Genomic DNA, 14147 nt, shown 5'->3' on the forward strand with positions numbered 1-14147 from the left:
ATTAAATATCTTAAGATAAGGAATATACAAGATCTAAGAGGAAAGACATTTGGCAAACATTACTTTGACATATTGGCAAACACTACTTTGCCAACAAAGGTCCGTCTAGTCAAAGCTATGTTTTTTTCCAGTAGTCATGTATGAATGTGAGAGTTGGACTATAAAGAAAGCTGAGCATCAAAGAATTGATGCTTTTGAACTGTGGTGTGAGGGTCCCTTGGACTGCAAGGAGATTCAACCAGTCTATCTTAAAGGAAATCAGTCCTGATTATTCATTGGAGGGATTGATGCTGAAGCTGAAACTCCAATACTTTGGCCAGCTAATGCGAAGAGCTGACTCATTTGAAAAGACCCTTTTGCTGGGAAAGACCAAAGGTGGGAGGAGAAGGGGATGATAGAGGATGAGATGGTTGGATGGCATCACCAACTCAAGGGACATGAGTTTGAGCAAACTCCAGGAACTGGTGATGGACAGGGAGGCCTGGCGTGCTACAGTCCATGGAGTAGCCAAAGAGTCAGACATGACTGAGCGACTGAACTGAACTGAAGAGGAAAGGGAGTTTAAATGATAAGAAGGCTTGGTAACCAGGAAATTACTGGAATACATAGGCATTATATAGTAAGTTCTGATGATTAACTGGAAGAAGCTGGGCAGTCATTTAGCACTGTTAGAACAAATATACTTGGCTGTAACACAGCTTGGGGTAGTGGCTGCTTCCTGGCCTATAGAGTAGAGAGGAAGCTAAGTGGGTCCTTAATCAGTCACAACATAAGAGGACAGGAATAAAGCCCAACATAAAAGTTTGAATGAATGTCCCTGTCAAATGACAAACTCTTAAACCAGATTGAAGAAAAAAATATCAGCTATATATTTTATAATAAAAACAGGTTAACTCAAAAGTAAAGCAAAGGGGAAAAAGCATGGGGTTGTCAGATATAAACCAGATAAATGCAAATACATTTGTGAGGCAAAGCAAATATCGAATAAAGTAGATGAAGGAAGAACTGCCTTTAAAGAACATCTTGGAATTGTTTAACTACCCAAATTTTCACACCCTGTGGATGCTAGATCAGCGATAAATATTAATGAACCAAAAATAATAGTAGTGAAATACATAAAGCAAAACTCTTAAACTGCAAAGATAAGGTTATAAAATCACAGCACAATGGGTGATTTTGATATACAGCTTTCAGAGGTGATTGATGAAGTAAATCTAATTGAAAAATCATTTATGAGGTTTAAATAGCATGACCAACTAGTTCTGCTAAGTAACATTGTCCAGGACATTGGAATTCATTTAAAGCTCTGCATTTCCAGTGCTTGGAAGATTTTACAAAAAGAAAATTTTATTTTTGTCTTGGAGGATATAAATTACCACAGCACATTTAGAAAATAATTTGATAAGGAACATATCCACTCTTAGGCTCCTAATTACATTCAGAAGACTCTTACAGAAATAAAAGTAAAATTCATGTGTGTTAATTAAAGTACTACTGTAATTACAATAAAAAGGAAAAATGTAATGGAAGGATAAGTTTACAATATTATTGAACATTATGTAATCACATAAAAAATTTAAAAAATGTGATAGATTCATCATATTGAGTTGAAAAAATTTGAAAATAGTTTTGGGAAAATAAAACATTTCAAATTAATATGACTACTATGTTTTAACTTTGTCTATTTTAAGTACCATGTATAGATGTGCATTTCATATTTATTGAAACATAGTGTGAAAAGTTGGCTTAAAGTTCAACATTCAGAAAACGAAGATCATGGCATCTGGTCCCATCACTTCATGGCAAATAGATGGGGAAACAGTGGAAACTGTCAGGCTTTACTTTTTTGGGCTCCAAAATCACTGCAGATGGTGACTGCAGCCATGAAATTAAAAGACGCTTACTCCTTGGAAGGAAAGTTATGACCAACCTAGATAGCATATTCAAAAGCAGAGACATTACTTTGCCAACAAAGGTCCATCTAGTCAAGGCTATGGTTTTTCCAGTGGTCATGTATGGAGGAGAGAGTTGGACTGTGAAGAAAGCTGAGCGCCGAAGAATTGATGCTTTTGAACTGTGGTGTTGGAGAAGACTCTTGAGAGTCCCTTGCACTGCAAGGAGATCCAACCAGTCCATTCTGAAGGAGATCAGCCCCGGGATTTCTTTGGAAGGAATGATGCTGAAGCTGAAACTCCAGTACTTTGGCCACCTCATGCAAAGAGTTGACTCATTGGAAAAGACTCTGATGTTGGGAGGGATTGGAGGCAGGATGAGAAGGGGACGACAGAGGATGAGATGGCTGAATGACATCACCGACTCCATGGACATGAGTCTGAGTGCAGTCCGGGAGTTGGTGATGGACAGGGAGGCCTGGCGTGCTGCGATTCATGGGGTCACAAAGAGTCAGACACAACTGAGCAACTGAACTGAACTGAACTGAACTGAACACTTTGTTAAACACATACCACCTTTTAGGTGTTTACATCATATAGTTAGAATTGGAGATGGTAACTAAAACGCTTTGTAATTTTGGAGGCTATAGAAAGAATGAAGATGGTAAGCCACAAGTGCTGTCCACCTATAGTGAGTAGTCATAAACTTTTCAAGTAGGGACACAATGCCTACAGAGCAGAGAATCAAACTTCCTTCCAAGCTATCTTCAAGTCCAAGATCCCAAGGCATTTGAAAAAAAAAAAAAAAACAAAAAACTAAGAGTAAATCTGTATCAAAGTGGGAAATAAGAAGTAGAGTTTTCAGTATAAAAAATGGTGTGGTGACCCACTTTTTACACCTCACAAGACTAATATTTTTGGATTTTTCACTAATTATTTGAACTATTCTCACAATGCCAATTTCTACTTGCATCATAATGTTTAAGGTTATGAGGTTGCAACCCAAAACTGTCTGACCATTAACTGGAAGAATGATATAGAGGAAAAATAAAAGCAGGATAGCATTTCTTTCTTTTCAAAGAAAGATACAGCTATGACACTTTGATAAAGGAAAGTAAATATAGCTTTAAATTTTTCTATCATAAATTCAGTTTTAGATTCAAGAAACAGAAACTTTAAATGAAAGTAAAATACTTAAAAAAAATTGAATAATGGCATATTGATCAATTAAAATATGACAAAATGATTTTTTAAATACTAAAACTATTACTCATTATTTTAAATGCTTTCAGTCTGATAAACAATACAGTTTTATGTATTTTAAGTTATTTAATTATCATAACTCAAGGGATGTGTCTAGAGCAGTTGCGGACTCGGGAAGTTTTTAGGCAGCCCGTCTGCTAATAACTGAGACTCTGTTCCTACCCTGTTGGTTATTTGCCTGAGGCATTTCAGCACTGGCGTTTATAAGCTGTTGAGTGGGGTCAGGTCTTGATGCCAAAATATAAAACTCCAGGAGATCTCATGAATATTCCCTGAGACCCTTGCCACCAATGTCCTTATCCCTAGGCTGAGCTGCTCCCCCAACCCCCAACCCCACCTCCCTGGGACACCTTCAAGACCAACAAATACCTCTGGCCCAGGAGCATAAGAAGTCACTGGTTTTTCCCTGGGTCCCAGTGCATACAAGAACTTGTGTGCACCCTCCAAGAGTGGAGTCTCTGCTTCCCCCAGTCCTGTGGAACTGGACTAACCAAGCCCTTCCGGGCTTCAAAATCAAATACTCTGGGACATCCTCCTCCTGATCAGGCCTCTAAGCTGGTGAACCTGACATGAGGCTCAGAAATCTCACTCCTATGGGATAACATATTTGATATAATTTTTCTTCCATATTTGGGGCACCAATTCAGGGGGTATGAGATTTGATTATATCATGAAAATACTCCTCCTACCATCTCAATGTGACTTCTTTATGTCTTGGATGTAGAATATATTTCTTGGTGAGTTCCAGTCCTTTTTATCAATGATCATTCAGCAGTTAATTATAATTTTCATGTAGTCATGAGAGGATATGAATTCAAATTTTTTTCTATTCTGCTATCTTGTTTATACTCTTAAGCATAATAACTTTAATGGAAAGATGTCTGAAAGGCAGTTATTACCAAAGCTCAATAAGGAAGACAGAAAAATCTAATAACACAGTATGACTGAGTGGTAAAGAATCTACCTGCCAATGTAAGGGTTCAACCCCTGGGTTGGGAAGATCCCCTGGGAAAAGAAATGACAACTCATTCTGGTATTTTTGCCTGGGAAATTCTGTGGACAGAGGAGCAGATACAAATTTATTTTCAAATATACAAACATAGGTACATATATATTTACACAGATAAATACATACATACAAACTTAGAAAATATGTATGCACATACAAAAGGGTAAATTAATATACAGATGTGTACATACATTACAAAGCCTTTTCTGAAGGGAGGGTTTGAAAAAGGCAACATCTCAGTAGCAAAGAGCACACCGACCATGTGCAGATATCAGTTTCTCAATACCATTCTTCATTAAAAGTAACCAGGGGTCCTTAGAGAAAATATTGCTTCTAGACAGAGTCAGGGAAAATACAAAATATATTTTCTTGTGGTTGCACAACTTTAGAAAATTTAAAAAAATTATTTTAGAGGACACCTGTAAAAATTGACACAGGAACCAAACCCAAAGTGTTCCCACTGGCCAACACTGGAAAATCCAGAGATAAAAATAATGAGTAATATTGAATCATCACCCCATATAAAATAAATATTCATAAATCCATATCAGTATAAATCAATAATTGAACAAATTTAAAAGGGGAGAAAAACAGCTAATCCTTACAGAGAAATTCCCATTTTAAATGAAGAAGGAAAGAGGGAAATAGAAAACTACCATTACAACAACTAATAGTTGCTGCAAAAAGATCAACTGATGAATATTAAAATTATTAGTAGAAACCTTAAGGAGTAAAAGGAAATTTTTAAATACACAAACCATCTCCCCAAAATTCTTGTTCATTTATATGATTGCTTAAAATTATGCCCTGAAATTATTTGACCTCTCCAAAAGATGAAGTTTACCTCCAAACTCTCCGCTTGAGTATGAGTGGTAATTAGTGATTCATTGCCAAAAAATAAAATATGGAGAGGGAAAAATGCTAATTTTATAGTAGTGAAAGCTGGAGAACACAACTTTCACCAACTCACCAAGGTTAATATCACTGGTAATAAGATATATTTATATTATGTATCATGTAATGTGATGCAAAGAGACTGGAGTATTTTCTCAAATATTCATAATATCAATCTAGTCATAAATAAATATCAAATTAATCCATAGAATGTGTGTAATATTATGACTTATAATAAGTAATATATATTTGGTCTTTGTCCACATTTCTGTCATAGTATTTCTTGGAATTTCCTACAGGATGAAAGTCAAAAATCTGTCATGTTATATGGTATGGACCTAACAGAAGTAGAAGACATTAAGAAGAGGTCACAAGAATATACAGAAGAACTATACAAGAAAGATCTTCACTACCCAGATGATCATGATGGTGTGATCACTCACCTAGAGCCAGACATCCCAGAATGCGAAGTCAAGTGGGACTTAGGAAGCATCACTACGAATAAAGCTAGTGGAGGTGATGGAATTTCAGTTGAGCTATTTCAAATCCTGAAAGATGATGCTGTGAAAGTGCTGCACTCAATATGCCAGTAAATTTGGAAAGCTCAGCAGTGGCCACAGGACTGGAAAAGGTCAATTTTCATCCCAATCCCCCCAAAAAAAGGCAATGTCAAAGAATGTTCAAACTACTGCACAATTGCATTCATCTCACATGCTAGCAGAGTATGCTCAAAGTTGTCCAATGCAGGCTTCAACAGTATGTGAACCATGAACTTCCAGATGTTCAAGCTGGATTTAGAAAAGGCAGAGGAAACAGAGATCAAATTGCCAACATCCCTTGGATCATCAAAAAAGCAAGAGAGTTCCAGAAAAACATCTACTTCTGTTTTATTGACTATGCCAAAGCCTTTGACTGTGTGAATCACCACAAACTGTGGAAAATTCTGAAAGAGATGGGAAAACTGGACCACCTGACCTTCTTTTGGAGAAATCTGTATGCAAGTCAAGAAGTAACAGTTAGAACTGGGCATGGAACAAGAGACTGGTTCCAAATAGGGAAAGGAGTATGTCAAGGCTGTATATTGTCACCCTGCTTATATGCAGAATGCATCATGAGAAATGCTGGACTGGATGAAGCACAAGCTGGAATCAAGATTGCCTGGAGAAATATCAATAACCTTAGATATGCAAATGACACCACCCTTATGGCAGAAAGCAAAGAAGAACTAAAGAGCCTCTTGATGAAAGTGGAAGAGGAAAGTGAAAAAGTTGGCTTAAAATTCAACATTCAGAAAACTAAGATCATGACATCTGGTCCCATTATGTCATGGCAAATATATGGGGAAACAGTGGAAACATTGAGAAACTTTATTTTTTCGGAGTCCAAAATCACTACAGTTGGTGACTATAACCATGAAATTAAAAGATGGTTGCCCCTTGGAAGAAAAGTTATGACCAACCTAGATGGCATATTAAAAAGCAGAGACATTACTTTGCCAGCAATGGTCCAACTAATACAAGTGATGGTTTTTCCAGTAGTCACTGTGGATGTGAGAGTTGGACTTTAAATAAAGCTGAGTGCCAAAGAATTGATCCTTTTGAACTGTGGTGTTGAATAAGACTCTTAAGATTCCCTTGGACTGCAAGAAGATCCAACCAGTCCATCCTAAAGGAAATCAGTCCTGAATATTCATTGGAAGAACTGGTGCTGAGGCTGAAATTCCAATACTTTGGCCACCTGATGTGAAGAACTGACTCATTTGAAAAGACCTTGATGCTGGCAAAGTTTGAAGGCGGGAGGAGAATGGGATAAGATGAGATGGTTGGATGGCATCACCGACTCAATGAACATGAGTTTGAGTAAACTCCAGGAGTTGGTGATGGACAGGAAGGCCTTTCAAGCTTCAGTCCATGGAGTTGCAAAGAGTTGGACACGACTTAACTGAACTGAACTGAACTGACTGATGTTAATAACGTGACTTTTGAAACCCCTTGGTGACCTAAGGTTGGGGATGGTTTTCAGTGGAGCCAACCATGTGTTTACAGAGTTGAAATTTTCAGTTCCACACCATCACTTTCAAGGTGAGGAGAGGGAGGGTCTAGAGACTGAGTTTCAGTCACCATTAGGCAATGAACTAATTGATCACATCTATTTAATGGAGCCTCCATTAAACCTAAGTGAAAGGATGGGATTTCAGGAGCTTCTGGGTTGGTGAACACTTGGAGATTTAGAGTGGCTCTGCTCTGTCTCTTCCCTCCTTTCTCTATGCATCTCTTGTATCTGGTTGTTCCTGAACTGTATCCTTTTATAATAAGCAGGTAATCTAGTAAATAAAAAAAAAATTATCTGAGTTCTATGAGCCACTCTAGCAAATTAATCAAACTCAAGTAGGAGATGGATGGCCCTTCAAGTCTATTGTAAATAGGTCAGAATCACAGGTGACAACATGGGCTTTTGATAGGCATGTGAAGTGGGCAGTGATGGGGGCAGTCTTTTAGGATTGAAAGCTTAATCTCTGGATATGATGTCATTTTCAGACAGATAGTGATAGAATTGAGCTGAACAGTAGGACACCGAGTTTGAGAATTGTTTCAGGGTGTGGGAGAAAACACCTCCCAACATATTGGAGTTGGGTATAGAACCCACTTTATAGGGGCATCCTACAAAATACACAAATAGCTCTCTTCATATATAGAGTATATAGAATGGCATTGATCATATATACCACAGAATAGAGGTTCCATCTTTAAATATGATGAGATGTTGCTGCACATTTTCAGTTAAAATTTTTAAATAAGACAATGCATGAATGTACCCTATATAATTTTGCTCTGACCCCTATATATTCTAATAGGTAGGCTCAATCAATAGTCTAGATTCTCTGCTAAGAGTAAAATGATGTTTATGTGAATCTGTGTGCCTGGAAAGACTTATTATTTCTTCAGGTAGAATAGTATAGGATTTCTGACAGCTATATTTTAATCTTAATAGTTTTGCTTTTTGTCATAAGAACTTTTCTTTTAGTCATTAATATCATATAAAAAACTCAATCTATATATAGACATTTCTTTGCCCATTAACTTTTAATAGAAATATTTAATAACTCTTAAACAAAGTTACTCAGGTTTCTTTTTCTTTTTTTTAAATTTAATTTTATTTTTTAACTTTACAATATTGTATTGGTTTTGCCATTTATCGAAATGAATCTGCCACAGGTATACACGTGTTCCCCATCCTGAACCCTTCTCCCTCTTCCCTCCTTGTACCATCCCTCTGGGTCGTCCCAGTGCACCAGCCCCAAGCATCCAGTATTGTGCATCGAACCTGGACTGGTGACTCATTTCATATATGATATTATACATATTTCATTTTCAAAAGAAAGCTTATAGCATTTTTAAAGAAATATATTTTATTAGAAGGAAGTTTATTTCTATAAGAATTAATATATTTATTCCCACTTTTCAAGACAGTCATTTAGCATATTGAAGCACTTTGTTTTGTTTTGGAAGGCCAATTATCATTATGTGCTTAGTCACTCAGTCGTGTCCAACTCTTTGAGACCCCATGGACTGTAACCTGCCAGGTTCCTCTGTCCGTAGAGATTCTCCAGGCAAGAATACTGGTGTGGGTTGCCATGCCCTCCTCCAGAGGATCTTCCCAACCCCAGGGATCAAACCCAGATCCCCACATTGCAGGCAGACTCTTTACCAGCTGAGCTACCAGGGAAGCCCAATTATCATGACACTCCATATCAAACAAAGAAATATTCTTTGCAATTTCTGCTTTTATGCTAAAAGAATCATTAAACAGGGCCCTGATTTTCTTCCCAAATACAACAGTCTGGTTAAATTTATTTCATGAAAATACTGTTCTTAAAGTTTACAAAATGCTGTATGGATACGTATCACCCAGGGAACAGAGGAGCAGGCCCCTGAAACAAATCCACTCTTGACTCTAAAAGCAAGGATAACCACACTTCAGTCTTGCAATAAAATATTCTGCAAAATCTAATAAACTGTGCAAACTGCATTTGTGTGAAAGAATCATTTTTCAGCATTAGGCTACCTCAGGATACCTTGGAAGGAACAGGCTGATGCAAGGATGTTTATAGCTCAGATTCCCAAAGACACTCAGCAAGTGGTACCTTGGGGAGGAGAAGAGCAGCCGCCCGGTGAGGTGTATTTACTGCACAACAGGAAAAGGTGCTCAATTCAAAAGCAGATAATTATATATTGTATGTCTAACCCATACTTTCCAGATTGACCTTGAGGACTCAAGAAAAGAAAATTCAAGTGTAGGAGCAACCCTGGATCCAATAGCATTGGGGAGGGAGTCAGAGAGGAAGAGGAGAATTCAGGAAGATGCAGGCATAAAAGTTGAAAATTGGGAAATTTAGTATCTTCAAATGATCTGATTCCTTGGAAAGAATTATCTCTGAAAGTAAGCCTTCCGCCTTTAAAAGACTGTTGCACTTTGTCTTGGTTCTTAGAGACAGCTCCTTTTTTTCCTTAAGATTCCGTCTTGGATGTCTTATTTTAATAATTACTTTGGGATCATCTTCAAAATTGATTTGTTTGATTCTTTCTTTTTAATTTTTATTTCATATCAGAACATATTTGATTAACAAGGTTGTGTTAGTTTCAAGTGTATAGCAAGGTGATACATATACATATGTCAGTTCTTTCCTAAATTCTTTCCCATTTGGTTTGCTATAGAATACTGAGCAGCATTCCGTGTGCTATATAGTAGGTTCCTGTTGATTATCTGTTTTAAATATAGCAGTGTGTACATGTCAGTCTCGAACTCTTGCTCTATACTTAGCTAAATGTTTTATTTCCTGCTTTTTAAAAAATTTCAATTAACATGCTATTAAATATTGACATTATCTATGGAAGTCACATGCTAGCTCCATTCTCATTATTACTTTACTTCATGTGGAGTTTTCTTTTCTTTTCTTTTCTTTTAGCATCAGCTATTTCTGAAAAACATCCAGAGAAACAGGCTAGGAATCTAAGTCACAGTAAATGGTACACTGAACTTGCTGTTCTCCTCTGAATGTTCTCACTAGCCCAATTATGCTCCCTAGGGTATGCCTTTTCCATTTAGGAAGCTCCATTTATCTTTGATTAAAAATACCATAAATCCAAGACACAGCCTATGAACTATAGCTTCCAAATAGAGGGACAATTCACCAAATTGAGGCAGAATGCTGAGAGCTGATTCAAGCCTCTACAGCTCTTAGCAAAGGTGCAGAATCTTCAATTGCCAGCAGGATGTCACAGAAAAGGTAGACTGTGCCAGTGAGCTCTGTATCAGCTAGAAAAATATTAAAATGTAATAATCATAAACAGAAAGATTTACTCCAGTTTTTTTTTCCAAAGAAAGAGCTTATTTTAAAGAAGCCTTTATTTTGCTGTCCCAATCTTACCCACGTGTTTGTTTCTAGATTAAACACAGGGATCCAAAGAAAGAAAGAGAAAGAAAAAACAAAGTAAACAAAGAAAAAAACAAATTTAAAAAATAGAAGAAAACCTTCAGAAGATTTTTCTAATTCTTTTTGATAGACATAAATAATTTTATTTTATTTATTTTTTTAGAGAACCCATCTTTTATTTAATGATTTATTTTAATTTATTTTATTCAGATTATTTTATTTTATTTATTTATTTTACCCCTAGTCTTTTCTTTTTTTTTTTTTCACTTTACAATATTGTATTAGTTTTGCCATACATCAACATGCATCCACCTCAGGTGTACACGTGTTCCCCATCCTGAACCCCACTCCCACCTCCCTCCCCGTACCATCCCTCTGGGTCATCCCAGTGCACCAGCCCCAAGCTTCCTGTATCCTGCATCAGACAGAAGTAATTTTAAATGGAGGGTATATTTTTGTGAAGTCCATTTTGGATGCCATCCCTTCCAGCATTTATTTGAATCATAATTATTCTTTAAGACCCTAATTTTTGGAGTTTTTAAGATTGAAGAGTATAAATATCTAAACTTTCATTGAGATCCACCATATAGGGAAGCACCAAGCAATCATGGACACTCATATTAATAAGTAATTTGCACAATTAACACATTCCTCTTGTTTAACTTTTTTTTCTTCATTTCAAATGATACACTGTTCAACTAAGGTTCTTTTTATTATTTTTTTCTGTATTATTGTGAAGTAAGTTTTTTAAGATTTTCCTTTGAACGTGAAAGTGTTAGTCACTCAGTCGTGTCCAACTCTTTTGTGACTCCGTGGGCTATATCCTGCCATGCTCTTCTGTCCATGGAATTCTCCAGGCAAGAATGCTGGAATGGGTTGCCATTCCCTTCTCCGGGGGATTTTCCTGACTTGGGGATCAAACTCGGTCTCAACTCATTGCAGGCAGATTTTTACCATCTGAGCCACCAGCAAAGCCCTGGATTCAATTCAAGTGCAACTTGTATAAAATATTAGATTCAATAATCGCTACAATAGTATTTTCTTTCTCACTTCTGCTATATTAAAATTTATATTTTTCACAAAGTAATTTTTATTCTACTCAGAGTTTCTGAGCATTTCATTGTTAAGAAGTTTGCTTCTCAATTATGAAACTAGTCACAGTATTTCATTTGTATATCCAGGAACAACTGTGCCCACAGGGAAATCAAGACATCGTATTAATTATAGTTCTTAAGTTGGAACATTGACACAATGAACTAACAGCATCTGAAAAACATTGCTGTCCAATAAGGAACAATTGATGCTGTGAGTATAAATGTGCCATTAAGTTTTATAAAGATTTTTTAGCAATAACAAAGCATATATTTTTCTATCACTGGAAGAATTTCTTTATCTTTCTAAATTAATAGATTTGTAACATCGATTTTCTCCTTTCACAGAAATAATTCCACACACATAAATCATTTGAAGAGGAAAAGTTCTATCTTCCTCAACTAATAGCCTATATTCTCTTAAGATTTTAAAGAATATTGAAGAAAGTCAATTATACAAACCTTCTGCTTGTGAGCTATTTAATAATTCACTATTGTCATGTAGAATTAATTGTTGGCTTTGATGCACTTTCTGTTCTCATTTTCAAAAAATAAAATGTGAGTATATCAAAGTAAGCGAAATGTTTTGCACATTTGGATTCATTGCCTGAGTATTATAAAACATAACCTGCTAATTTATTTAAATTTATTGAGTGTTTTCTTCATAAGTATATATTTATTAGCATTATGATAAACTTCTGCTACAAAGAATGTTTGAGCAGGACTATAGCCTAGAAAATTTGTTTTGTTTTGGCAACAAATGTGAGACTCACACCACCTGATGATATTATCATTGAAAACTTTACTCCTTTTCCTACGAGAATCTGATGTGGCTCAGTTGGTAAAGAATCTGCCTGAAATGCAGGAGACCTGAGTTCAATCCCTGGGTTGGGAAGATCCCCTGGAGAAAGGAAAGGCTACCCACTCCAGTATTTTGACCTGAAGAATTCTGTGGACTGTATAGTTCATGGGGTCACAAAGAGTCGGACACGACTGAGTAACTTTCACTTCACTTCACCTCAGTAGTATCCAAAGAGCTATTCATTTGTATCTACATTCCTTGCTCAATTTCTGGGTAGTCTGGACAATCCAAAGTTTCTTGTCTCCTTATCACTGTAATATTTTTTAATTTAAATTTATTTATTTTAATTAGAGGCTAATTACTTTACAGTATTGTATTGGTTTTGCCATACATCAACATGAATCCACCATGGTTGTACACGTGTTCCCAATCCTGAATTCCCCTTCCACCTTCCTCCCCATACCATCCCTCTGGGTCATCCCAGTGCACCCGCCCCAAGCTTCCTGTATCCTGCATCGAACCTGGACTGGCGATTTGTTTCTTATATGATATTATACATGTTTCAATGTCATTCTCCCAAATCATCCCCCACTCCTCCCACAGAGTCCAAAAGACTGTTCTATACATCTGTGTCTCTTTTGCTGTCTCACATATAGGGTTATCATTACCATCTTTCTAAATTCCATATATATGCATTAGTATACTGTATTGATGAGGTACCACTTCACGCCAATCAGAATGGCTGTGATCCAAAAGTCTACAAGCAATAATGATGGAGAGGATGTGGAGAAAAGGGAACCCTCTTACACTGTTGGTGGGAATGCAAACTAGTACAGCCACTATGGAGAACAGTGTGGAGATTTCTTTAAAAAACTGGAAATAGAACTGCCATATAACCCAGCAATCCCACTGCTGGGCATACACACCGAGGAAACCAGAATTGAAAGAGACACGTGTACCCCAATGTTCATCGCAGCACTGTTTATAATAGCCAGGACATGGAAGCAACCTAGATGTCCATCAGCAGATGAATGGATAAGAAAGCTGTGGTACATATACACAATGAAGTATTACTCAGCCATAAAAAAGAATACATTTGAATCAGTTCTAATGAGGTGGATGAAACTGGAGCCTATTATACAGAGTGAAGTAAGCCAGAAAGAAAAACGCCAATACAGTATACTAACGCATATATATCACTGTAATATTTAATTTCACTTGGGCTGAAATAAAATATCTAGAAGTGCACGTTTCATGTTGATGAAGTTCTTGTATGTTATACTGTGGGCTAAGGATTTTGAGATGGAAAAATTAAATAAGATACATTCATTAATTTTTACCCATCTCAAAAAAAAAAAAAAAACACGAAAGAAATATTTAGAAGAAAAATAGCAGTGAGGTATTCATCTAATAGCTTTAGAATATTACAAGGAAGTAACAGATATTCATCTAGTAAGTAATCTTTATGACCATAGTCATTCCAATATGAACACCTGTACACAGAATGAAATGAAACCATACAAGTGACAGGCACCTTAACTTTCATCATTATCAAAGAAATAGAAACATGAGGGAGGAAAAATTAGTTCTGATTCAGAGATGAAGACAAAATTGATTGATCACACTTGTCAAAGTAGATGAGCCTGGCAATTGGGCAGAACTGTTTGCAAAATGTAAAAGGTAAATATTTGAAGAAATAATATTTACCTTATTTCTCTCAAGGATAAAAAATGTAGTTACACTAGAACCCAGAGCTTATGGA

Source organism: Bos mutus, chromosome 20 (genome assembly GCF_027580195.1).
Source record: "Bos mutus isolate GX-2022 chromosome 20, NWIPB_WYAK_1.1, whole genome shotgun sequence".
NCBI lineage: Eukaryota > Metazoa > Chordata > Mammalia > Artiodactyla > Bovidae > Bos > Bos mutus.